At 42.7% G+C, this 26,817-nt stretch overlaps 15 non-coding genes across 15 annotated transcripts; all 15 read left to right on the top strand.

The window, feature by feature from the left end:
• The first annotated feature begins 16,141 nt into the window (after nt 1–16,141).
• On the top strand, nt 16,142–16,214 carry trnan-guu. Its single transcript has one exon. It is a non-coding gene; the product is annotated as a tRNA-Asn (tRNA).
• A 1,423-nt stretch (nt 16,215–17,637) lies between these two features.
• trnak-cuu lies at nt 17,638–17,710 on the top strand. Its single transcript has one exon. It is a non-coding gene; the product is annotated as a tRNA-Lys (tRNA).
• Nucleotides 17,711–18,135: 425 nt separating this feature from the next.
• On the top strand, nt 18,136–18,208 carry trnak-cuu. The gene has a single exon. It is a non-coding gene; the product is annotated as a tRNA-Lys (tRNA).
• A 921-nt stretch (nt 18,209–19,129) lies between these two features.
• trnak-cuu lies at nt 19,130–19,202 on the top strand. The gene has a single exon. It is a non-coding gene; the product is annotated as a tRNA-Lys (tRNA).
• A 424-nt stretch (nt 19,203–19,626) lies between these two features.
• Nucleotides 19,627–19,699, top strand: trnak-cuu. Its single transcript has one exon. It is a non-coding gene; the product is annotated as a tRNA-Lys (tRNA).
• A 423-nt stretch (nt 19,700–20,122) lies between these two features.
• trnak-cuu lies at nt 20,123–20,195 on the top strand. The gene has a single exon. It is a non-coding gene; the product is annotated as a tRNA-Lys (tRNA).
• A 425-nt stretch (nt 20,196–20,620) lies between these two features.
• trnak-cuu lies at nt 20,621–20,693 on the top strand. The gene has a single exon. It is a non-coding gene; the product is annotated as a tRNA-Lys (tRNA).
• Nucleotides 20,694–21,117: 424 nt separating this feature from the next.
• On the top strand, nt 21,118–21,190 carry trnak-cuu. Its single transcript has one exon. It is a non-coding gene; the product is annotated as a tRNA-Lys (tRNA).
• Nucleotides 21,191–21,615: 425 nt separating this feature from the next.
• On the top strand, nt 21,616–21,688 carry trnak-cuu. Its single transcript has one exon. It is a non-coding gene; the product is annotated as a tRNA-Lys (tRNA).
• Nucleotides 21,689–22,113: 425 nt separating this feature from the next.
• Nucleotides 22,114–22,186, top strand: trnak-cuu. The gene has a single exon. It is a non-coding gene; the product is annotated as a tRNA-Lys (tRNA).
• Nucleotides 22,187–23,108: 922 nt separating this feature from the next.
• trnak-cuu lies at nt 23,109–23,181 on the top strand. Its single transcript has one exon. It is a non-coding gene; the product is annotated as a tRNA-Lys (tRNA).
• A 432-nt stretch (nt 23,182–23,613) lies between these two features.
• On the top strand, nt 23,614–23,686 carry trnak-cuu. The gene has a single exon. It is a non-coding gene; the product is annotated as a tRNA-Lys (tRNA).
• A 1,311-nt stretch (nt 23,687–24,997) lies between these two features.
• Nucleotides 24,998–25,070, top strand: trnak-cuu. The gene has a single exon. It is a non-coding gene; the product is annotated as a tRNA-Lys (tRNA).
• Nucleotides 25,071–25,992: 922 nt separating this feature from the next.
• On the top strand, nt 25,993–26,065 carry trnak-cuu. Its single transcript has one exon. It is a non-coding gene; the product is annotated as a tRNA-Lys (tRNA).
• A 426-nt stretch (nt 26,066–26,491) lies between these two features.
• On the top strand, nt 26,492–26,564 carry trnak-cuu. Its single transcript has one exon. It is a non-coding gene; the product is annotated as a tRNA-Lys (tRNA).
• The last annotated feature ends 253 nt before the right edge of the window (nt 26,565–26,817 follow it).

The following is a 26,817-nucleotide window of genomic DNA, read 5'->3' as shown; positions in this document are numbered from 1 at the left end:
CCTTCCTTCCCATGGCTGTGATTCTATCAGGAAGTAAATGATGAAGGTCCCTTCCTTCCCATGGCTATGACTCTATCAGGAAGTAAATGATGAAGGTCCCTTCCTTCCCATGGCTGTGATTCTATCAGGAAGTAAATGATGAAGGACCCTTCCCATGGCTGTGACTCTATCAGGAAGTAAATGATGAAGGACCCTTCCTTCCCATGGCTGTGACTCTATCAGGAAGTAAATGATGAAGGACCCTTCCTTCCCATGGCTGTGACTCTATCAGGAAGTAAATGATGAAGGACCCTTCCTTCCCATGGCTGTGACTCTATCAGGAAGTAAATGATGAAGGACCCTTCCCATGGCTGTGACTCTATCAGGAAGTAAATGATGAAGGACCCTTCCTTCCCATGGCTGTGACTCTATCAGGAAGAAAATTATGAAGGACCCTTCCTTCCCATGGCTGTGACTCTATCAGGAAGTAAATGATGAAGGACCCTTCCTCCCCCTGGCTATGATTATATCAGGAAGTAAATGATGAAGGACATCTTCCTAACCTCCTGCCAAATGTATGACCATACTAGAGACACATATTTCCCTCAAATTACACAGACCCACAAAGAATTTGAAAACAAACCCATCACAGCAGCAAGATGTGTGACCTGTTGCCACGAGAAAAGGTCAACCAGTGAAGAACAAACACCATTGTAAATACAACCCATATTTATGTTGATTTATTTTCCCTTTTGTACATGAACTAGTTGTACATTGCTACAACACTGTATATAGACATAATATGACATTTGTAATGTCCTTAGTCTTTTGGAACTTTTGTGAGTGTAATATTTACTGTTCATGTGTATTATCTATTTCACTTGCTTTGGCAATGTTAACATATGTTTCCCATGCCAATAAAGCCCTTTAAATTAAATTGAATTGAGAGGAGACAAAGAGAGAAAGAGAGAAAGAGAGAGAGAGAAAGAGAGAAAGAGAGAGAGAGGATAAATATATATATATATATATATATATATATATAGAGAGAGAGAGAGAGAGAGAGAGAGAGAGAGAGAGAGAGAGAGAGAGAGAGAGAGAGAGAGAGAGAGAGAGAGAGAGAGAGAGAGAATGTATGTGTGCGGGGTTGTCTCAGGGGTGTTAAAGGGGGCTGATAATTTTCCTGCTTGCTAACTGGAAAATAGCTAATTAAAATCCACTTCAGCTAATAGGCTGTCTGGGACTGTGTTAATGCCTGCTCTGCCTGCTTCTCCTCAGTTTAGCCCTTTCCTGTAGTCAGAGCTCTGCCTGCTTCTCCTCAGGTTAGCCCTTTCCTGTAGTCAGAGCTCTGCCTGCTTCTCCTCAGTTTAGCCCTTTCCTGTAGTCAGAGCTCTGCCTGCTTCTCTTCAGGTTAGCCCTTTCCTGTAGTCAGAGCTCTGCCTGCTTCTCTTCAGGTTAGCCCTTTCCTGTAGTCAGAGCTCTGCCTGCTTCTCTTCAGGTTAGCCCTTTCCTGTAGTCAGAGCTCTGCCTGCTTCTCTTCAGGTTAGCCCTTTCCTGTAGTGAGCTCTGCCTGCTTCTCTTCAGGTTAGCCCTTTCCTGTAGTCAGAGCTCTGCCTGCTTCTCTTCAGGTTAGCCCTTTCCTGTAGTCAGAGCTCTGCCTGCTTCTCCTCAGTTTAACCCTTTCCTGTAGTCAGAGCTCTACCTGCTTCTCCCTGCCTGCTTCTCCTTAGGTTAGCCCTTTCCTGTAGTCAGAGCTCTGCCTGCTTCTCCTCAGTTTAACCCTTTCCTGTAGTCAGAGCTCTACCTGCTTCTCCCTGCCTGCTTCTCCTTAGGTTAGCCCTTTCCTGCAGTCAGAGCTCTGCCTGCTTCTCTTCAGGTTAGCCCTTTCCTGCAGTCAAATGACCTAGTGGCCTCACGATATCAGAATGAATAAACATCATTGTTTTTAAACCTCCCCAAATACTATATTTCTACATCAAACGGTTGTGTTATATTTCAGTCGTCTGTGATGTTTATAAAGTGTATTATTGGAATGCAAAATCAAACTGGAATAAATGTCAGCTCAATGTCTAACGTTGTGTAGGTGTCTTCTTTCTTTTAGCCCATAACCATGCGTGTGAGGGGGATACTTCTGTTTCAAAGTAGATTTGTTTCAGACTACCAAGAAACACTCTGTGTGACCCTGATTTAGCCCACTACAGTAACATGTTAACTAGCATCACTGGCTGTCTCCCCCTCCTTCCTGCCATGGCAGTAGATCCCCATGCAGTAGATAGTGGCTCTGACCCCTCCCCCTCCTCCTGCCATAGCAGTAGATCCCCATGCAGTAGATAGTGGCTCTGACCCCTCCCCCTCCTCCTGTCATAGCAGTAGATCCCCATGCAGTAGATAATGGCTCTGCCCCCCCTCCTCCTGCCATAGCAGTAGATCCCCATGCAGTAGATAGTGGCTCTGACCCCTCCCCCTCCTCCTGTCATAGCAGTAGATCCCCATGCAGTAGATAGTGGCTCTGACCCCCCCTCCTCCTGCCATAGCAGTAGATCCCCATGCAGTAGATAGTGTCTCTGCCCCCCCTCCTGCCATAGCAGTAGATCCCCATGCAGTAGATTGTGTCTCTGCCCCCCCTCCTGCCATAGCAGTAGATCCCCATGCAGTAGATAGTGGCTCTGACCCCTCCCCCTCCTTCCTGCCATAGCAGTAGATCCCCATGCAGTAGTTAGTGGCTCTGACCCCTCCCCCCTCCTGTCATAGCAGTAGATCCCCATGCAGTAGACAGTGGCTCTACCCCCCTCCTCCTGTCAGAGCAGTAGATCCCCATGCAGTAGATAGTGTCTCTGCCCCCCTCCTCCTGCCATAGCAGTAGATCCCCATGCAGTAGATAGTGTCTCTGCCCCCCTCCTGCCATAGCAGTAGATCCCCATGCAGTAGATTGTGTCTCTGCCCCCCTCCTGCCATAGCAGTAGATCCCCATGCAGTAGATAGTGGCTCTGACCCCTCCCCCTCCTTCCTGCCATAGCAGTAGATCCCCATGCAGTAGTTAGTGGCTCTGACCCCTCCCCCCTCCTGTCATAGCAGTAGATCCCCATGCAGTAGACAGTGGCTCTCCCCCCCCCTCCTCCTGCCATAGCAGTAGATCCCCATGCAGTAGATAGTAGCTCTGACAGTCTATAGCAGCTGTGGCTGTAGGAAGTCTATTCTAACTATACATAGTTTGAGGTATGTGTCAATACAACCTAACCTACATTTAAGGCACTAACATTCTCTTAGATATTCACCTTCAGAGACTACTGTAATCAGTATAGATATTCACCTTCAGAGACTACTGTAATCAGTATAGAGATATTCACCTTCAGAGACTACTGTAATCAGTATAGATATTCACCTTCAGAAACTACTGTAATCAGCATAGATATTCACCTTCAGAGACTACTGTAATCAGTATAGATATTCACCTTCAGAGACTACTGTAATCAGTATAGATATTCACCTTCAGAGACTACTGTAATCAGTATAGATATTCACCTTCAGAAACTACTGTAATCAGTATAGAGATATTCACCTTCAGAGACTACTGTAATCAGTATAGAGATATTCACCTTCAGAAACTACTGTAATCAGTATAGAGATATTCACCTTCAGAAACTACTTCAGAAACTACTGTAATCAGTATAGAGATATTCACCTTCAGAGACTACTGTAATCAGTATAGAGATATTCACCTTCAGAAACTACTGTAATCAGTATAGAGATATTCACCTTCAGAGACATCTCTAATCAGTATAGAGATATTCACCTTCAGAGACATCTCTAATCAGTATAGAGATATTCACCTCAGAGACTACTGCAATCAGCATAGATATTCACCTTAGAGATATTCACCTTCAGAGACTACTGTAATCAGTATAGAGATATTCACCTTCAGAGACTACTGTAATCAGTATAGATATTCACCTTCAGAGACTACTGTAATCAGTATAGAGATATTCACCTTCAGAGACTACTGTAATCAGTATAGAGATATTCACCTTCAGAGACTACTGTAATCAGTATAGATATTCACCTTCAGAAACTACTGTAATCAGTATAGAGATATTCACCTTCAGAGACTACTGTAATCAGTATAGAGATATTCACCTTCAGAGACTACTGTAATCAGTATAGATATTCACCTTCAGAGACTACTGTAATCAGTATAGATATTCACCTTCAGAAACTACTGTAATCAGTATAGAGATATTCACCTTCAGAGACTACTGTAATCAGTATAGAGATATTCACCTTCAGAGACATCTCTAATCAGTATAGAGATATTCACCTTCAGAGACTACTGCAATCAGTATAGATATTCACCTTCAGAGACCTCTCTAATCATTCACCTTCAGAGACTACTGTAATCAGTATAGACATCTGGTCCTTCTGTAGCTCAGTTGGTAGAGCATGGCGCTTGTAACGCCAGGGTAGTGGGTTCGATCCCCGGGACCACCCATACGTATAATGTATGCACACATGACTGTAAGTCGCTTTGGATAAAAGCGTCTGCTAAATGGCATATATTATTATTATTATTATTAGATATTCACCTTCAGAGACATCTCTAATCAGTATAGAGATATTCACCTTCAGAGACTACTGTAATCAGTATAGAGATATTAACCTTCAGAGACATCTCTAATCAGTATAGAGATATTCACCTTCAGAGACTACTGCAATCAGCATAGAGATATTCACCTTCAGAGACTACTGTAATCAGTATAGAGATATTCACCTTCAGAGACTACTGTAATCAGTATAGAGATATTCACCTTCAGAGACATCTCTAATCAGTATAGAGATATTCACCTTCAGAGACATCTCTAATCAGTATAGAGATATTCACCTTCAGAGACTACTGCAATCAGTATAGAGATATTCACCTTCAGAGACTACTGCAATCAGCATAGAGAATACGGTTGAAACTAAAACATTGTTTCTTGAGTCGCTCTTTAAATCCCCCCTCATTCCACTACATCTCCCAGAGGAAGCGACAGGAGGTATCACCATGGTAACTAGAGATGTCAATCACAACAGACGTCCTCCTTTCAAGGTCAGTTATTCCTTTCTGACTGATCAAAGCCACCAACTAAAAACAAAGACAATCTCTTGATGTAAATATCAGAAGATGTTTATATCTGGCACATTTTTCATCTCCATCGTGTTGTTTCTGTATAACTAATGACTCAAAAAACTTTCAGCTCTTTATTTTCGTATCTTTTGCTTTCAGAACATTTCTACATTTCATCTTTTAGCGATTAATTTCTATAGCCTGGGTACCATTTATTATTTTATTTTTTAAAAGCTAACACTCCACTCCATGAAGTCCGTGTCATATTCTTTGACAAATGAAAGGAGAGGCAAGGGGTGGAATGTAGTAGCTGAACAGAGATGGTAACCAGGCTAGAATTTATCAGGAGGACAAAGAGATAATTGTACCTGTTGTTAACCAGAGATATCTGTGTTCTGTAACGATGAGACGTTATACAGTGCAGTCAGAGGTGATGCTCTTTGTCGTTTCCTGCTGGATTGGGAGTTTTGTATCTTGATATCTTCTTTGTCTAATCTCATATATTATACTGACATACATTAGTTGGACAATTCTGTGTTCTTGCTATTCTCTCTATAGTGTAACTGGCTGATGAACCTGACGAGGAGGTCAGGAAACTACACCTCAGTCTGTCTCAGTCAGACTGTTGTCCTAGTCACTGATGAACCTGACTAGGAGGTCAGTAAACTACTGTCTCCGTCACTGATGAACCTGACTAGGAGGTCAGTAAACTACTGTCTCAGTCAGACTGTTGTCCTAGTCACTGATGAACCTGACTAGGAGGTCAGTGAACTACTGTCTCAGTCAGACTGTTGTCCTAGTCACTGATGAACCTGACTAGAGGTCAGTAAACTACTGTCTCAGTCAGACTGTTGTCCTAGTCACTGATGAACCTGATAGGAGGTCAGTAAACTACTGTCTCAGTCAGACTGTTGTCCTAGTCACTGATGAACCTGACTAGGAGGTCAGTAAACTATGTCTCAGTCACTGATGAACCTGACTAGGAGGTCAGTAAACTACTGACTCAGTCAATCAGTTGTCCTAGTCACTGATGAACCTGACTAGGAGGTCAGAAACTACTGTCTCAGTCACTGATGAACCTGACTAGGAGGTCAGTGAACTACTGTCTCAGTCACTGATGAACCTGACTAGGAGGTCAGTAAACTACTGTCTCAGTCAGAGCCACTGATGAACCTGACTTCAGTAAACTACTGTCTCAGTCACTGATGAACCTGACTAGGAGGTCAGTAAACTACTGTCTCAGTCACTGATGAACCTGACTAGGAGGTCAGTAAACTACTGTCTCAGTCACTGATGAACCTGACTAGGAGGTCAGTAAACTACTGTCTCAGTCACTGTTTCTGAACCTGACTAGGAGGTCAGTAAACTACTGTCTCAGTCACTGATGAACCTGACTAGGAGGTCAGTAAACTACAGTCACTGATGAACCTGACTAGGAGGTCAGTAAACTACTGTCTCAGTCACTGATGAACCTGACTAGGAAGTCAGTAAACTACTGTCTCAAGACTGTTGTCCTAGTCACTGATGAACCTGACTAGGAGGTCAGGAAACTACTGTCTCAGTCAGACTGTTGTCCCAGCCACTGATGAACCTGACTAGGAGGTCAGTAAACTACTGTCTCAGTCAGACTGTTGTCCTAGACTGATGAACCTGACTAGGAGGTCAGTAAACTACTGTCTCAGTCACTGTTGTGAAAGTCTGTCTCAGTCAATGAACCTGACTAGGAGGTCAGTAAACTACTGTCTCAGATCAGACTGTTGTCCTAGTCACTGATGAACCTGACTAGAGGTCAGTAAACTACTGTCTCAGTCAGACTGTTGAGTCACTGATGAACCTGACTAGGAGGTCAGTAAACTACTGTCTCAGTCACTGATGAACCTGACTAGGAGGTCAGTAAACTACTGTCTCAGTCACTGATGAACCTGACTAGGAGGTCAGTAAACTACTGTCTCAGTCACTGATGAACCTGACTAGGAGGTCATCACTGAAACTGAGTGTTGTCTCAGTCACTGATGAACCTGACTAGGAGGTCAGTAAACTACTGTCTCAGTCACTGATGAACCTGACTTCAGTCGTCACTGATGAACCTGACTAGGAGGTCAGTAAACTACTTCTCAGTCACTGATGAACCTGACTTCAGTCTACTGTCTCAGTCTGATGAACCTGATCACTGAAACCTGACTAGGAGGTCAGTAAACTACTGTCTCAGTCAGACTGTTGTCCTAGTCACTGATGAACCTGACTAGGAGGTCAGTAAACTACTGTCTCAGTCACTGATGAACCTGACTAGGAGGTCAGTAAACTACTGTCTCAGTCACAAATGAAAGGAGAGGCAAGGGGTGGAATGTGTAGCTGAACCTGACTGGAGGTCAGTAAACTACTGTCTCAGTCAGACTGTTGTCCTAGTCACTGAGAACCTGACTAGACTAATGTGTGATGAACCTGACTAGGAACCAGTAAACTACTGTCTCAGTCAGACTGTTGTCCTAGTCACTGATGAACCTGACTGGAGGTCAGTAAACTACTGTCTCAGTCAGACTGTTGTCCTAGTCACTGATGAGACTTGTCAGTAAACTAGTCTCAGTCACTGATGAACCTGACTAGGAGGTCAGTAAACTGTCTCAGTCACTGATGAACCTGACTGGAGGTCAGTTGTCTCAGTCAGACTGTTTTGACTAGGAGGTCAGTATCTTGTCCTAGTCACTGATGAACCTGACTAGGAGGTACAGTCACTGATGAACTGACTGGAGGTCAAAACTACTGTCTCAGTCAGACTGTTGTCCTAGTCACTGATGAACCTGACTAGGAGGTCAGTAAACTACTGTCTCAGTCAGTGAAACCTGACTAGGAGGTCAGTAAACTACTGTCTCAGTCAGACTGTTGTCCTAGTCACTGATGAACCTGACTAGGAGGTCAGTAAACTACTGTCTCAGTCACTGATGAACACTAGTCTCAGAGGTCACTGATGAACCTGACTAGGAGGTCTACTGTCTCAGTCAGACTGTTGTCCTAGTCACTGATGAACCTGACTAGGAGGTCAGTAAACTACTGTCTCAGTCACTGATGAACCTGACTAGGAGGTCAGGTCTCAGTCACTGATGAACCTGACTAGTCAGTAAACTACTGTCTCAGTCAGACTGTTGTCCTATGAAACCTGACTAGGAGGTCAGTAAACTACTGTCTCAGTCAGACTGTTGTCCTAGTCACTGATGAACCTGACTAGGAGGTCAGTAAACTACTGTCTCAGTCACTGTCACTGATGAACCTGACTAGGAGGTCAGTAAACTACTGTCTCAGTCAGACTGATGAACCTGACTAGGAGGTCAGTAAACTACTGTCTCAGTCAGACTGTTGTCCTAGTCACTGATGAACCTGACTAGGAGGTCAGTAAACTACTGTCTCAGTCAGACTGTTGTCCTAGTCACTGATGAACCTGACTAGGAGGTCAGTAAACTACTGTCTCAGTCACTGATGAACCTGACTAGGAGGTCAGTAAACTACTGTCTCAGTCAGACTGTTGTCCTAGTCACTGATGAACCTGACTAGGAGGTCAGTAAACTACTGTCTCAGTCAGACTGTTGTCCTAGTCACTGATGAACCTGACTAGGAGGTCAGTAAACTACTGTCTCAGTCACTGATGAACCTGACTAGGAGGTCAGTAAACTACTGTCTCAGTCAGACTGTTGTCCTAGTCACTGATGAACCTGACTAGGAGGTCAGTGAAACTACTGTCTCAGTCAGACTGTTGTCCTAGTCACTGATGAACCTGACTAGGAGGTCAGTAAACTACTGTCTCAGTCACTGATGAACCTGACTAGGAGGTCACTACTGTCTCAGTCACTGATGAACCTGACTAGGAGGTCAGTAAACTACTGTCTCAGTCACTGATGTCCTAGTCAACCTGACTAGGAGGTCAGTAAACTGACTGACTGGAGGTCAGTAAACTAGGAGGTCAGTACTGTCTCAGTCAGACTGTTGTCCTAGTCACTGATGAACCTGACTAGGAGGTCAGTAAACTACTGTCTCAGTCAGACTGTTGTCCTAGTCACTGATGAACCTGACGGAGGTCAGGAAACTACTGTCTCAGTCACTGATGAACCTGACTAGGAGGTCAGTAAACTACTGTCTCAGTCACTGATGAACCTGACTAGGAAGTCAGGTCTCAGTCACTGAAACCTGACTGTCTCAGTCTCAGTCAGACTGTTGTCCTAGTCACTGATGAACCTGACTAGGAGGTCAGTAAACTACTGTCTCAGTCAGACTGTTGTCCTAGTCACTGATGAACCTGACTAGGAGGTCAGTAAACTACTGTCTCAGTCACTGATGAACCTGACTAGGAGGTCAGTAAACTACTGTCTCAGTCAGACTGTTGTCCTAGTCACTGATGAACCTGACTAGGAGGTCAGTAAACTACTGTCTCAGTCACTGATGAACCTGACTAGGAGGTCAGTAAACTACTGACTCAGTCAGACTGATGAACCTGACTAGGAGGTCAGGAAACTACTGTCTCAGTCAGACTGTTGTCCTAGTCACTGATGAACCTGACTAGGAGGTCAGTAAACTACTGTCTCAGTCAGACTGTTGTCCTAGTCACTGATGAACCTGACTAGGAGGTCAGTAAACTACTGTCTCAGTCACTGATGAACCTGACTAGGAGGTCAGTAAACTACTGTCTCAGTCAGACTGTTGTCCTAGTCACTGATGAACCTGTCAGGAAACTAGTCTCAGTCACTGATGAACCTGACTAGGAGGTCAGTAAACTACTGTCTCAGTCAGACTGTTGTCCTAGTCACTGATGAACCTGACTAGGAGGTCAGTAAACTACTGTCTCAGTCAGACTGTTGTCCTAGTCACTGATGAACCTGACTAGGAGGTCAGTAAACTACTGTCTCAGTCACTGATGAACCTGACTAGGAGGTCAGGAAACTACTGTCTCAGTCAGACTGTTGTCCTAGTCACTGATGAACCTGACTAGGAGGTCAGTAAACTACTGTCTCAGTCACTGATGAACCTGACTAGGAGGTCAGTAAACTACTGTCTCAGTCAGACTGTTGTCCTAGTCACTGATGAACCTGACTAGGAGGTCAGTAAACTACTGTCTCAGTCACTGATGAACCTGAATGAACCTGACTAGGAGGTCAGTAAACTACTGTCTCAGTCAGACTGTTGTCCTAGTCACTGATGAACCTGACTAGGAGGTCAGTAAACTACTGTCTCAGTCAGACTGAGTCACTGATGAACCTGACTAGGAGGTCAGTAAACTACTGTCTCAGTCACTGATGAACCTGACTAGGAGGTCAGTAAACTACTGTCTCAGTCAGACTGTTGTCCTAGTCACTGATGAACCTGACTAGGAGGTCAGTAAACTACTGTCTCAGTCAGACTGTTGTCCTAGTCACTGATGAACCTGACTAGGAGGTCAGTAAACTACTGTCTCAGTCACTGATGAACCTGACTAGGAGGTCAGGAAACTACTGTCTCAGTCAGACTGTTGTCCTAGCCTCCATAGGGAGAAAAGCTGTTATAACAAGACTACAATACAGACTGGACTCCATCGATCCAATGTGACAAATGTCCATGTTTTAAATGGTCTGGCTCTCTCTGTGAGTTAAACATCTCTGTGAGTTAGATACATCTATGATGGAAAAAAAGACAAGAAGTGCCAACTCAGGTCTTTTTCGGAGCCAAGCGGTTGATTGTTCACCGAAACCTTTTCTGTTCAGCTGCCTGCCAGACTGGTTCTGAAAAGATGCCAGTTTCCCGACCCAACAATGTCTTTCCAACAGCACAATAACGACCCGTCGTCTGTCGAAAGCCACCAGCTTTCAGGAGTTAATTGGATTTTTTAATAAAAAAAAAAAGCAATATAAAATGGTCCTTGGTAATAATCTGTCCTCATAGATTCTCATCTCTTCAGACAAAAAGTCACTAATTGTTTCAGACTGAATGTGAGAGTTCCTGTGATGTCACCTTGAGAGTCTGTGTCATTATATTCAGTGTTACTGTAGCAGAGAATAATACATTAGATTGTCAAACTCTTAACTATATACGTGTTGTAATTCAGTTAGCAGACAGGCACTCAGAGCAATGTCATCCATATAGCGTCACAGAGAAGTCTCCTGGATTAAACGATACTTTCAGACATCAACTATCGGAACGACCAATACAGACAACAGTTAGTCTTTAGTTAATAATGACAGATGAAGCCATGTTACTGTGTAGTATAGTACTGAACCATGTTACTGTGTAGTATAGTACTGAACCATGTTACTGTGTAGTATAGTACTGAACAATGTTACTGTGTAGTATAGTACTGAACCATGTTACTGTGTAGTATAGTACTGAATCATGTTACTGTGTAGTATAGTACTGAATCATGTTACTGTGTAGTATAGTACTGAACCATGTTACTGTGTAGTATAGTACTGAACCATGTTACTGTGTAGTATAGTACTGAACAATGTTACTGTGTAGTATAATACTGAACCATGTTACTGTGTAGTATAATACTGAACCATGTTACTGTGTAGTATAGTACTGAACCATGTTACTGTGTAGTATATTACTGAACCATGTTACTGTGTAGTATAGTACTGAACAATGTTACTGTGTAGTATAGTACTGAATCATGTTACTGTGTAGTATAATACTGAACCATGTTACTGTGTAGTATAGTACTGAACCATGTTACTGTGTAGTATAGTACTGAACCATGTTACTGATACCATGTTACTGTGTATAGTACTAACCATGTTACTGTGTAGTATAATACTGAACCATGTTACTGTGTAGTATAGTACTGAACCATGTTACTGTGTAGTATAGTACTGAACCATGTTACTGTGTAGTATAATACTGAACCATGTTACTGTGTAGTATAATACTGAACCATGTTACTGTGTAGTATAATACTGAACCATGTTACTGTGTAGTATAATACTGAACCACGTTACTGTGTAGTATAATACTGAACCATGTTACTGTGTAGTATAATACTGAACCACGTTACTGTGTAGTATAATACTGAACCATGTTACTGTGTAGTATAGTACTGAACCATGTTACTGTGTAGTATAATACTGAACCATGTTACTGTGTAGTATAATACTGAACCATGTTACTGTGTAGTATAGTACTGAACCATGTTACTGTGTAGTATAATACTGAACCACATTACTGATAATACTGAACCATGTTACTGTGTAGTATAATACTGAACCATGTTACATTACTGAACCATGTTACTGTGTAGTATAATACTGAACCATGTTACTGTGTAGTATAGTACTGAACCATGTTACTGTGTAGTATACTGAACCATAGTATAGTACTGAACAATGTTACTGTGTACTGAACATGTTACTGTGTAGTATAGTACTGAATCATGTTACTGTGTAGTATAGTACTGAATCATGTTACTGTGTAGTATAGTACTGAACCATGTTACTGTGTAGTATAGTACTGAACCATGTTACTGTGTAGTATAGTACTGAACCATGTTACTGTGTAGTATAATACTGAACCATGTTACTGTGTAGTATAGTACTGAACCATGTTACTGTGTAGTATATTACTGAACCATGTTACTGTGTAGTATAGTACTGAACAATGTTACTGTGTAGTATAGTACTGAATCATGTTACTGTGTAGTATAATACTGAACCATGTTACTGTGTAGTATAGTACTGAACCATGTTACTGTGTAGTATAGTACTGAACCATGTTACTGTGTAGTATAGTACTGAACCATGTTACTGTGTAGTATAGTACTGAACCATGTTACTGTGTAGTATAATACTGAACCATGTTACTGTGTAGTATAGTACTGAACCATGTTACTGTGTAGTATAGTACTGAACCATGTTACTGTGTAGTATAATACTGAACCATGTTACTGTGTAGTATAATACTGAACCATGTTACTGTGTAGTATAATACTGAACCATGTTACTGTGTAGTATAATACTGAACCACGTTACTGTGTAGTATAATACTGAACCATGTTACTGTGTAGTATAATACTGAACCACGTTACTGTGTAGTATAATACTGAACCATGTTACTGTGTAGTATAGTACTGAACCATGTTACTGTGTAGTATAATACTGAACCACGTTACTGTGTAGTATAATACTGAACCATGTTACTGTGTAGTATAGTACTGAACCATGTTACTGTGTAGTATAATACTGAACCACATTACTGTGTAGTATAATACTGAACCATGTTACTGTGTAGTATAATACTGAACCATGTTACATTACTGAACCATGTTACTGTGTAGTATAATACTGAACCATGTTACTGTAGTATAGTACTGAACCATGTTACTGTTAGTATAGTACTGAATCATGTTACTGTAGTATAGTACTGAACCATGTTACTGTGTAGTATAGTACTGAACCATGTTACTGTGTAGTATAGTACTGAACCATGTTACTGTGTAGTATAATACTGAACCACGTTACTGTGTAGTATAATACTGAACCATGTTACTGTGTAGTATAGTACTGAACCATGTTACTGTGTAATAATACTGAACCACATTACTGTGTAGTATAATACTGAACCATGTTACTGTGTAGTATAATACTGAACCATGTTACATTACTGAACCATGTTACTGTGTAGTATAATACTGAACCATGTTACTGTGTAGTATAGTACTGAACCATGTTACTGTGTAGTATAGTACTGAATCATGTTACTGTGTAGTATAGTACTGAACCATGTTACTGTGTAGTATAGTACTGAACCATGTTACTGTGTAGTATAGTACTGAACCATGTTACTGTGTAGTATAATACTGAACCATGTTACTGTGTAGTATAATACTGAACCATGTTACATTACTGAACCATGTTACTGTGTAGTATAATACTGAACCATGTTACTATGTAGTATAATATCATTGAGATGACAGGTCAGAGTGCAGACAGAGCTAGAATACAAATTCATAGCCTTCTGTATCACCAACTATGCAGGGTTGCAAGCCTGTACGAAATTCCAAGCGGATGGCTGTTTGCGAAGTGAGTTGGTGCTTCGGCAGAGAAAATAATTACGAAAACTTGGGGCTCAAACCCACGACCCTGAGATTAAGAGTCTCATGCTCTACCGACTGAGCTAGCCAGGTACCTCAATAGTGAGTTTGACTTGGTTCGAATATCGTACATCCCAGTTTCTGCAAAATATGGTGATCAGTGAGTGTTGTTGATGGATCCTGTGGTGCAATCTGTTAGCGTGTTGTACTTATACAGCAGTATACAGTAATTCGATGCGAAGTTTATGAGTTCAAGCCTCACCAGGAGCAAGTATTCTTCTTGAAGCCCCTGCCTATCTATTTATTGTCCGGAAAATGATAATTTATTCAATCCATTTAGGAGTACAATTCATCGGTAATAGGGATGTCATTGAGATGACAGGTCAGAGTGCAGGCAGAGATAGAATACAAATTCATAGCCTTCTGTATCACCAGCTGAGCAGGGTGGCAAGCCTGCTCGGAATTCCAAGCAGATGGTTGTTTGCGAAGTGAGTTGGTACTTCGGCAGAGAAAATAATCACCTAAAGCTCAGTATTGAGGTACCTGGCTAGCTCAGTCGGTAGAGCATGAGACTCTAATCGTGGGTTCGAGCCCCACGTTAGGTGATTATTTTCTCTGCCGAAGCACCAACTCACTTCGCAAACAACCATCCTCTTGGAATTTCGAGCAGGCTTGCCACCCTGCATTGCTGGTGATACAGAAGGCTATGAATTTGTATTCTATCTCTGCCTGCACTCTGACCTGTCATCTCAATGACATCCCTATTACCGATGAATTGTACTCCTAAATGGATTTTATAAATTATCATTTTCCGGAATAGAAATAGACAGGCAGAGGCTTCAAGAAGAATACTTGATCCTGGTGGGGTTTGAACTCATAACCTTCGCATCGAATTAGTGTATACTGCTGTATAAGTACAACACGCTAACAGATTGCACCACAGGATCCATCAACAACACTCACTGATCACCATATTTTGCAGAAACTGGGATGTACGATATTCGAACCAAGTCATAATCACTAATAGTTACCTGGCTAGCTCAGTCGGTAGAGCATTAGACTCTTAATCTCAGGGTCGTGGGTTCGAGCCCCACGTTAGGTGATTATTTTCTCTGCCGAAGCACCAACTCACTTCGCAAACAACCATCCTCTTGGATTTTCGAGCAGGCTTGACACCCTGCTTTGCTGGTGATACAGCAGGCTATGAATTTGTATTCTATCTCTGCCTGCACTCTGACCTGTCATCTCAATGACATCCCTATTACCGATGAATTGTACTCCTAAATGGATTGAATAAATTATCATTTTCCGGAATAGAAATAGACAGGCAGAGGCTTCAAGAAGAATACTTGCTCCTGGTGGGGCTTGAACTCATAACCTTCACATCGAATTAGTGTATACTGCTGTATAAGTACAACACGCTAACAGATTGCACCACAGGATCCATCAACAACACTCACTGATCACCATATTTTGCAGAAACTGGGATGTACGATATTCGAACCAAGTCAAAATCACTAATGGTTACCTGGCTAGCTCAGTCGGTAGAGCATGAGACTCTTAATCTCAGGGTCTTGGGTTCGTGCCCCACGTTGGGTGTTTATTTTCTCTGCCAAAGCACCAACTCACTTCGCAAACAACCATCCTCTTGGAATTTCGAGCAGGCTTGCCACCCTGCATTGCTGGTGATACAGAAGGCTATGAATTTGTATTCTATCTCTGCCTGCACTCTGACCTGTCATCTCAATGACATCCCTATTACCGATGAATTGTACTCCTAAATGGATTGAATAAATTATCATTTTCCGGAATAGAAATAGACAGGCAGAGGCTTCAAGAAGAATACTTGCTCCTGGTGGGGCTTGAACTCATAACCTTCGAATCGAATTAGTGTATACTGCTATATAAGTACAACACGCTAACAGATTGCACCACAGAATCCATCAACAACACTCACTGATCACCATATTTTGCAGAAACTGGGATGTACGATATTCGAACAAAGTCAAACTCACTATTGAGGTACCTGGCTAGCTCAGTCTGTAGAGCATGAGACTGTTAATCTCAGGGTCGTGGGTTCGAGCCCCACGTTAGGTGATTATTTTCTCTGCCGAAGCACCAACTCAATTCGCAAACAACCATCCTCTTGGAATTTCGAGCAGGCTTGACACCCTGCTTTGCTGGTGATACAGCAGGCTATGAATTTGTATTCTATCTCTGCCTGCACTCTGACCTGTCATCTCAATGACATACCTATTACCGATGAATTGTACTCCTAAATGGATTGAATAAATTATCATTTTCCGGAATAGAAATAGACAGGCAGAGGCTTCAAGAAGAATACTTGCTCCTGGTGGGGCTTGAACTCATAACCTTCGCATCGAATTAGTGTATACTGCTGTATAAGTACAACACGCGAACAGATTGCACCACAGGATCCATCAACAACACTCACTGATCACCATATTTTGCAGAAACTGGAATGTACGATATTCGAACCAAGTCAAACTCACTATTGAGGTACCTGGCTAGCTCAATCGGTAGAGCATGAGACTCTTAATCTCAGGGTCGTGGGTTTGAGCCCCACGTTAGGTGATTATTTTCTCTGCCGAATCACCAACTCACTTCGCAAACAACCATCCTCTTGGAATTTCGAGCAGGCTTGCCACCCGGCATTGCTGCTGATACAGAAGGCTATGAATTTGTATTCTATCTCTGCCTGCACTCTGACCTGTCATCTCAATGACATCCCTATTACCGATGAATTGTACTCCTAAATGGATTGAATAAATTATCATTTTCCGGAATAGAAATAGACAGGCAGAGGCTTCAAGAAGAATACTTGCTCCTGGTGGGGCTTGAACTCATAAACTTCGCATCGAATTGCTGTATACTGCTTTACAAGTACAACACGGTAACAGAATGCACCACAGGATCCATCAACAACACTCTCACATAACCCCAAATTTGGCAGAAACGTGGCTGTATGATATTCGAACCAAGTCAATATTACTATAACGGTACCTGGCTAAATCAGTCGGTAGAGCATGAGACTCTTAATCTCAGGGTCGTGGGTTTGAGCCCCACGTTAGGTGATTATTTTCTCTGCCGAAGAACCAACTCACTTCGCAAACAGCCATCCGCTTGGAATTTCAAGCAGGCTTGCCACCCTGCATAGCTGGTGATACAGAAGGCTATGAAATTGTATTCTATCTCTGCCTGCACTCTGACCTGTCATCTCAATGACATCCCTATTACCGATGAATTGTACTCCTAAATGGATTGAATAAATTATCATTTTCCGGACAAGAAATAGACAGGCAGGGGCTTCAAGAAGAATACTTGCTCCTGGTGGGGTTTGAACTCATAACCTTCGCATTGAATTGCTGTATACTACTGTATAAGTACAACATGCGAACAGATTGCACCACAGGATCCATCAACAACACTCACTGATCACCATATTTTGCAGAAACTGGGATGTACGATATTCGAACCGAGTCAAAATCACTGTTGAGGTACCTGGCTAGCTCAGTCGGTAGAGCATGAGACTCTTAATCTCAGGGTCGTGGGTTCGAGCCCCACGTTAGGTGATTATTCTCTCTGCCGAAGCACCAACTCACTTCGCAAACAGCCATCCGCTTGAAATTTCAAGCAGGCTTGCCACCCTGCATAGCTGGTGATACAGAAGGCTATGAATTTGTATTCTATCTCTGCCTGCACTCTGACCTGTCATCTCAATGACATCCCTATTACCGATGAATTGTACTCCTAAATGGATTGAATAAATTATCATTTTCCGGAATAGAAATAGACAGGCAGAGGCTTCAAGAAGAATACTTGCTCCTGGTGGGGCTTGAACTCATAACCTTGTCCTCTAATTGCTGTATACTGCTGTATAAGTACAACACGCTAACAGATTGCACCACAGGATCCATCAACAACACTCACTGATCACCATATTTTGCAGAAACTGGGATGTACGATATTCGAACCAAGTCAAACTCACTACTGAGGTACCTGGCTAGCTCAGTCGGTAGAGCATGAGACTCTTAATCTCAGGGTCGTGGGTTCGAGCCCCACGTTGGGTGTTTATTTTCTCTGCCAAAACACCAACTCACTTCGCAAACAACCATCCTCTTGGAATTTCGAGCAGGCTTGCCACCCTGCATTGCTGGTGATACAGAAGGCTATGAATTTGTATTCTATCTCTGCCTGCACTCTGACCTGTCATCTCAATGACATACCTATTACCGATGAATTGTACTCCTAAATGGATTGAATAAATTATCATTTTCCGGAATAGAAATAGACAGGCAGAGGCTTCAAGAAGAATACTTGCTCCTGGTGGGGCTTGAACTCATAACCTTCGCATCAAATTACTGTATACTGCTGTATAAGTACAACACGCTAACAGATTGCACCACAGGATCCATCAACAACACTCACTGATCACCATATTTTGCAGAAACTGGGATGTACGATATTCGAACCAAGTCAAAATCACTAATGGTTACCTGGCTAGCTCAGTCGGTAGAGCATGAGACTCTTAATCTCAGGGTCTTGGGTTCGAGCCCCACGTTGGGTGTTTATTTTCTCTGCCAAAGCACCAACTCACTTCGCAAACAACCATCCTCTTGGAATTTCGAGCAGGCTTGCCACCCTGCATTGCTGGTGATACAGAAGGCTATGAATTTGTATTCTATCTCTGCCTGCACTCTGACCTGTCATCTCAATGACATCCCTATTACCGATGAATTGTACTCCTAAATGGATTGAATAAATTATCATTTTCCGGAATAGAAATAGACAGGCAGAGGCTTCAAGAAGAATACTTGCTCCTGGTGGGGCTTGAACTCATAACCTTCGCATCAAATTAGTGTATACTGCTGTATAAGTACAACACGCTAACAGATTGCACCACAGGATCCATCAACAACACTCACTGATCACCATATTTTGCAGAAACTGGGATGTACGATATTCGAACCAAGTCAAACTCACTATTGGTTACCTGGCTAGCTCAGTCGGTAGAGCATGAGACTCTTAATCTCAGGGTCGTGGGTTCGAGCCCCACGTTGGGTGATTATTTTCTCTGCCAAAACACCAACTCACTTCGCAAACAACCATCCTCTTGGAATTTCGAGCAGGCTTGCCACCCTGCTTTGCTGGTGATACAGCAGGCTATGAATTTGTATTCTATCTCTGCCTGCACTCTGACCTGTCATCTCAATGACATACCTATTACCGATGAATTGTACTCCTAAATGGATTGAATAAATTATCATTTTCCGGAATAGAAATAGACAGGCAGAGGCTTCAAGAAGAATACTTGCTCCTGGTGGGGCTTGAACTCATAACCTTCGCATCGAATTAGTGTATACTGCTGTATAAGTACAACACGCTAACAGATTGCACCACAGGATCCATCAACAACACTCACTGATCAACATATTTTGCAGAAACTGGGATGTACGATATTCGAACCAAGTCACAATCACTACTGGTTACCTGGCTAGCTCAGTCGGTAGAGCATGAGACTCTTAATCTCAGGGTCGTGGGTTCGAGCCCCACGTTGGGTGTTTATTTTCTCTGCCAAAACACCAACTCACTTCGCAAACAACCATCCTCTTGGAATTTCGAGCAGGCTTGCCACCCTGCATTGCTGGTGATACAGAAGGCTATGAATTTGTATTCTATCTCTGCCTGCACTCTGACCTGTCATCTCAATGACATCCTATTACCGATGAATTGTACTCCTAAATGGATTGAATAAATTATCATTTTCCGGAATAGAAATAGACAGGCATAGGCTTCAAGAAGAATACTTGCTCCTGGTGGGGCTTGAACCCATAACCTTTGCATCGAATTAGTGTATACTGCTGTATAAGTACAACACGCTAACAGATTGCACCACAGGATCCATCAACAACACTCACTGATCACCATATTTTGCAGAAACTGGGATGTACGATATTCGAACCAAGTCACAATCACTACTGGTTACCTGGCTAGCTCAGTCGGTAGAGCATGAGACTCTTAATCTCAGGGTCGTGGGTTCGAGCCCCACGTTGGGTGTTTATTTTCTCTGCCAAAACACCAACTCACTTCGCAAACAACCATCCTCTTGGAATTTCGAGCAGGCTTGCCACCCTGCATTGCTGGTGATACAGAAGGCTATGAATTTGTATTCTATCTCTGCCTGCACTCTGACCTGTCATCTCAATGACATCCCTATTACCGATGAATTGTACTCCTAAATGGATTGAATAAATTATCATTTTCCGGAATAGAAATAGACAGGCAGAGGCTTCAAGAAGAATACTTTCTCCTGGTGGGGTTTGAACTCATAACCTTCGCATCGAATTAGTGTATACTGCTATATAAGTACAACACGCTAACAGATTGCACCACAGGATCCATCAACAACACTCACTGATCACCATATTTTGCAGAAACTGGGATGTACGATATTCGAACAAAGTCAAACTCACTATTGAGGTACCTGGCTAGCTCAGTCGGTAGAGCATGAGACTCTTAATCTCAGGGTCGTGGGTTCGAGCCCCACGTTAGGTGATTATTTTCTCTGCCGAAGCACCAACTCAATTCGCAAACAACCATCCTCCTGGAATTTCGAGCAGGCTTGACACCCTGCTTTGCTGGTGATACAGCAGGCTATGAATTTGTATTCTATCTCTGCCTGCACTCTGACCTGTCATCTCAATGACATACCTATTACCGATGAATTGTACTCCTAAATGGATTGAATAAATTATCATTTTCCGGAATAGAAATAGACAGGCAGAGGCTTCAAGAAGAATACTTGCTCCTGGTGGGGCTTGAACTCATAACCTTGTCCTCTAATTGCTGTATACTGCTGTATAAGTACAACACGCGAACAGATTGCACCACAGGATCCATCAACAACACTCACTGATCACCATATTTTGCAGAAACTGGGATGTACGATATTCGAACAAGTCAAACTCACTATTGAGGTACCTGGCTAGCTCAGTCGGTAGAGCATGAGACTCTTAATCTCAGGGTCGTGGGTTCGAGCCCCACGTTGGGTGTTTATTTTCTCTGCCAAAACACCAACTCACTTCGCAAACAACCATCCTCTTGGAATTTCGAGCAGGCTTGCCACCCTGCATTGCTGGTGATACAGAAGGCTATGAATTTGTATTCTATCTCTGCCTGCACTCTGACCTGTCATCTCAATGACATACCTATTACCGATGAATTGTACTCCTAAATGGATTGAATAAATTATCATTTTCCGGAATAGAAATAGACAGGCAGAGGCTTCAAGAAGAATACTTGCTCCTGGTGGGGCTTGAACTCATAACCTTGTCCTCTAATTGCTGTATACTGCTGTATAAGTACAACACGCTAACAGATTGCACCACAGGATCCATCAACAACACTCACTGATCACCATATTTTGCAGAAACTGGGATGTACGATATTCGAACCAAGTCAAACTCACTATTGAGGTACCTGGCTAGCTCAGTCGGTAGAGCATGAGACTCTTAATCTCAGGGTCGTGGGTTCGAGCCCCACGTTGGGTGTTTATTTTCTCTGCCAAAACACCAACTCACTTCGCAAACAACCATCCTCTTGGAATTTCGAGCAGGCTTGCCACCCTGCATTGCTGGTGATACAGAAGGCTATGAATTTGTATTCTATCTCTGCCTGCACTCTGACCTGTCATCTCAATGACATCCCTATTACCGATGAATTGTACTCCTAAATGGATTGAATAAATTATCATTTTCCGGAATAGAAATAGACAGGCAGAGGCTTCAAGAAGAATACTTGCTCCTGGTGGGGCTTGAACTCATAACCTTGTCATCTAATTGCTGTATACTGCTGTATAAGTACAACACGCTAACAGATTGCACCACAGGATCCATCAACAACACTCACTGATCACCATATTTTGCAGAAACTGGGATGTACGATATTCGAACAAAGTCAAACTCACTATTGAGGTACCTGGCTAGCTCAGTCGGTAGAGCATGAGACTCTTAATCTCAGGGTCGTGGGTTCGAGCCCCACGTTAGGTGATTATTTTCTCTGCCAAAACACCAACTCACTTCGCAAACAACCATCCTCTTGGAATTTCGAGCAGGCTTGCCACCCTGCATTGCTGGTGATACAGAAGGCTATGAATTTGTATTCTATCTCTGCCTGCACTCTGACCTGTCATCTCAATGACATCCCTATTACCGATGAATTGTACTCCTAAATGGATTGAATAAATTATCATTTTCCGGAATAGAAATAGACAGGCAGAGGCTTCAAGAAGAATACTTGCTCCTGGTGGGGCTTGAACTCATAACCTTTGCATCGAATTAGTGTATACTGCTGTATAAGTACAACACGCTAACAGATTGCACCACAGGATCCATCAACAACACTCACTGATCACCATATTTTGCAGAAACTGGGATGTACGATATTCGAACCAAGTCACAATCACTACTGGTTACCTGGCTAGCTCAGTCGGTAGAGCATGAGACTCTTAATCTCAGGGTCGTGGGTTCGAGCCCCACATTGGGTGTTTATTTTCTCTGCCAAAACACCAACTCACTTCGCAAACAACCATCCTCTTGGAATTTCGAGCAGGCTTGCCACCCTGCATTGCTGGTGATACAGAAGGCTATGAATTTGTATTCTATCTCTGCCTGCACTCTGACCTGTCATCTCAATGACATCCCTATTACCGATGAATTGTACTCCTAAATGGATTGAATAAATTATCATTTTCCGGAATAGAAATAGACAGGCAGAGGCTTCAAGAAGAATACTTTCTCCTGGTGGGGTTTGAACTCATAACCTTCGCATCGAATTAGTGTATACTGCTATATAAGTACAACACGCTAACAGATTGCACCACAGGATCCATCAACAACACTCACTGATCACCATATTTTGCAGAAACTGGGATGTACGATATTCGAACAAAGTCAAACTCACTATTGAGGTACCTGGCTAGCTCAGTCGGTAGAGCATGAGACTCTTAATCTCAGGGTCGTGGGTTCGAGCCCCACGTTAGGTGATTATTTTCTCTGCCGAAGCACCAACTCAATTCGCAAACAACCATCCTCTTGGAATTTCGAGCAGGCTTGACACCCTGCTTTGCTGGTGATACAGCAGGCTATGAATTTGTATTCTATCTCTGCCTGCACTCTGACCTGTCATCTCAATGACATACCTATTACCGATGAATTGTACTCCTAAATGGCTTGAATAAATTATCATTTTCCGGAATAGAAATGGACAGGCAGGGGCTTCAAGAACAATACTTGCTCCTGGTGGGGTTTGAACTCATAACCTTCGCATCGAATTACTGTATACTGCTGTATAAGTACAACACGCGAACAGATTGCACCACAGGATCCATCAACAACGCTCACTGATCACCATATTTTGCAGAAACTACGATGTACGATGTACGATATTCGAACCAAGTCAATATTACCATAAAGGTGCCTGGCTAGCTCAGTTGGTAGAGCATGAGACTCTTAATCTCAGGGACGTGGGTTCGAGCCCCACGTTAGGTGATTATTTTCTCTGCCGAAGCACTAACTCACTTCGTAAACAGCCATCCGCTTGGAATTTTGAGCAGGCTTGCCACCCTGCATAGCTGGTGATACAGAAGGCTATGAATTTGTATTCTATCTCTGCCTGAACTCTGACCTGTCATCTCAATGATATCCCTATTACCGATGAATTGTACTCCTAAATGTATTGAATAAATTATAATTTTCCGGAATAGAAATAGACAGGCAGAGGCTTCAAGTAGAATACTTGCTCCTGGTGGGGCTTGAACTCATAACCTTCGCATCGAATTGCTGTATACTGCTTTACAAGTACAACACGGTAACAGAATGCACCACAGGATCCATCAACAACACTCTCACATAACCCCATATTTGGCAGAAACGTGGCTGTATGATATTCGGACCAAGTCAATATTAATATAGAGGTACCTGGCTAGCTCAGTCGGTAGCGCATGAGACTCTTAATCTCAGGGTCGTGGGTTCGAGGCTATGAATTTGTATTCTATCTCTGCCTGCACTCTGACCTGTCATCTCAATGACATCCCTATTACCGATGAATTGTACTCCTAAATGGATTGAATAAATTATCATTTTCCGGAATAGAAATAGACAGGCAGAGGCTTCAAGAAGAATACTTGCTCCTGGTGGGGCTTGAACTCATAACCTTCGCATCGAATTAGTGTATACTGCTATATAAGTACAACACGCTAACAGATTGCACCACAGGATCCATCAACAACACTCACTGATCACCATATTTTGCAGAAACTGGGATGTACGATATTCGAACAAAGTCAAACTCACTATTGAGGTACCTGGCTAGCTCAGTCGGTAGAGCATGAGACTCTTAATCTCAGGGTCGTGGGTTCGAGCCCCATGTTAGGTGATTATTTTCTCTGCCGAAGCACCAACTCAATTCGCAAACAACCATCCTCTTGGAATTTCGAGCAGGCTTGACACCCTGCTTTGCTGGTGATACAGCAGGCTATGAATTTGTATTCTATCTCTGCCTGCACTCTGACCTGTCATCTCAATGACATACCTATTACCGATGAATTGTACTCCTAAATGGATTGAATAAATTATCATTTTCCGGAATAGAAATAGACAGGCAGAGGCTTCAAGAAGAATACTTGCTCCTGGTGGGGCTTGAACTCATAACCTTGTCCTCTAATTGCTGTATACTGCTGTATAAGTACAACACGCGAACAGATTGCACCACAGGATCCATCAACAACACTCACTGATCACCATATTTTGCAGAAACTGGGATGTACGATATTCGAACCAAGTCAAACTCACTATTGAGGTACCTGGCTAGCTCAGTCGGTAGAGCATGAGACTCTTAATCTCAGGGTCGTGGGTTCGAGCCCCACGTTGGGTGTTTATTTTCTCTGCCAAAACACCAACTCACTTCGCAAACAACCATCCTCTTGGAATTTCGAGCAGGCTTGCCACCCTGCATTGCTGGTGATACAGAAGGCTATGAATTTGTATTCTATATCTGCCTGCACTCTGACCTGTCATCTCAATGACATACCTATTACCGATGAATTGTACTCCTAAATGGATTGAATAAATTATCATTTTCCGGAATAGAAATAGACAGGCAGAGGCTTCAAGAAGAATACTTGCTCCTGGTGGGGCTTGAACTCATAACCTTCGCATCGAATTAGTGTATACTGCTGTATAAGTACAACACGCGAACAGATTGCACCACAGGATCCATCAACAACACTCACTGATCACCATATTTTGCAGAAACTGGGATGTACGATATTCGAACCAAGTCAAACTCACTATTGAGGTACCTGGCTAGCTCAGTCGGTAGACATGAGACTCTTAATCTCAGGGTCGTGGGTTCGAGCCCCACGTTGGGTGTTTATTTTCTCTGCCAAAACACCAACTCACTTCGCAAACAACCATCCTCTTGGAATTTCGAGCAGGCTTGCCACCCTGCATTGCTGGTGATACAGAAGGCTATGAATTTGTATTCTATCTCTGCCTGCACTCTGACCTGTCATCTCAATGACATACCTATTACCGATGAATTGTACTCCTAAATGGATTGAATAAATTATCATTTTCCGGAATAGAAATAGACAGGCAGAGGCTTCAAGAAGAATACTTGCTCCTGGTGGGGCTTGAACTCATAACCTTGTCATCTAATTGCTGTATACTGCTGTATAAGTACAACACGCGAACAGATTGCACCACAGGATCCATCAACAACACTCACTGATCACCATATTTTGCAGAAACTGGGATGTACGATATTCGAACAAAGTCAAACTCACTATTGAGGTACCTGGCTAGCTCAGTCGGTAGAGCATGAGACTCTTAATCTCAGGGTCGTGGGTTCGAGCCCCACGTTGGGTGTTTATTTTCTCTGCCAAAACACCAACTCACTTCGCAAACAACCATCCTCTTGGAATTTCGAGCAGGCTTGCCACCCTGCATTGCTGGTGATACAGAAGGCTATGAATTTGTATTCTATCTCTGCCTGCACTCTGACCTGTCATCTCAATGACATACCTATTACCGATGAATTGTACTCCTAAATGGATTGAATAAATTATCATTTTCCGGAATAGAAATAGACAGGCAGAGGCTTCAAGAAGAATACTTGCTCCTGGTGGGGCTTGAACTCATAACCTTGTCCATCTAATTGCTGTATACTGCTGTATAAGTACAACACGCGAACAGATTGCACCACAGGATCCATCAACAACACTCACTGATCACCATATTTTGCAGAAACTGGGATGTACGATATTCGAACCAAGTCAAACTCACTATTGAGGTACCTGGCTAGCTCAGTCGGTAGAGCATGAGACTCTTAATCTCAGGGTCGTGGGTTCGAGCCCCACGTTGGGTGTTTATTTTCTCTGCCAAAACACCAACTCACTTCGCAAACAACCATCCTCTTGGAATTTCGAGCAGGCTTGCCACCCTGCATTGCTGGTGATACAGAAGGCTATGAATTTGTATTCTATCTCTGCCTGCACTCTGACCTGTCATCTCAATGACATCCCTATTACCGATGAATTGTACTCCTAAATGGATTGAATAAATTATCATTTTCCGGAATAGAAATAGACAGGCAGAGGCTTCAAGAAGAATACTTGCTC

Source organism: Oncorhynchus gorbuscha, unplaced genomic scaffold (genome assembly GCF_021184085.1).
Source record: "Oncorhynchus gorbuscha isolate QuinsamMale2020 ecotype Even-year unplaced genomic scaffold, OgorEven_v1.0 Un_scaffold_2262, whole genome shotgun sequence".
NCBI classification, from domain to species: domain Eukaryota; kingdom Metazoa; phylum Chordata; class Actinopteri; order Salmoniformes; family Salmonidae; genus Oncorhynchus; species Oncorhynchus gorbuscha.
The sequence above is the reverse complement of the archived record's forward strand: the minus strand, read 5'-3'. Positions and strand labels throughout refer to the sequence as shown.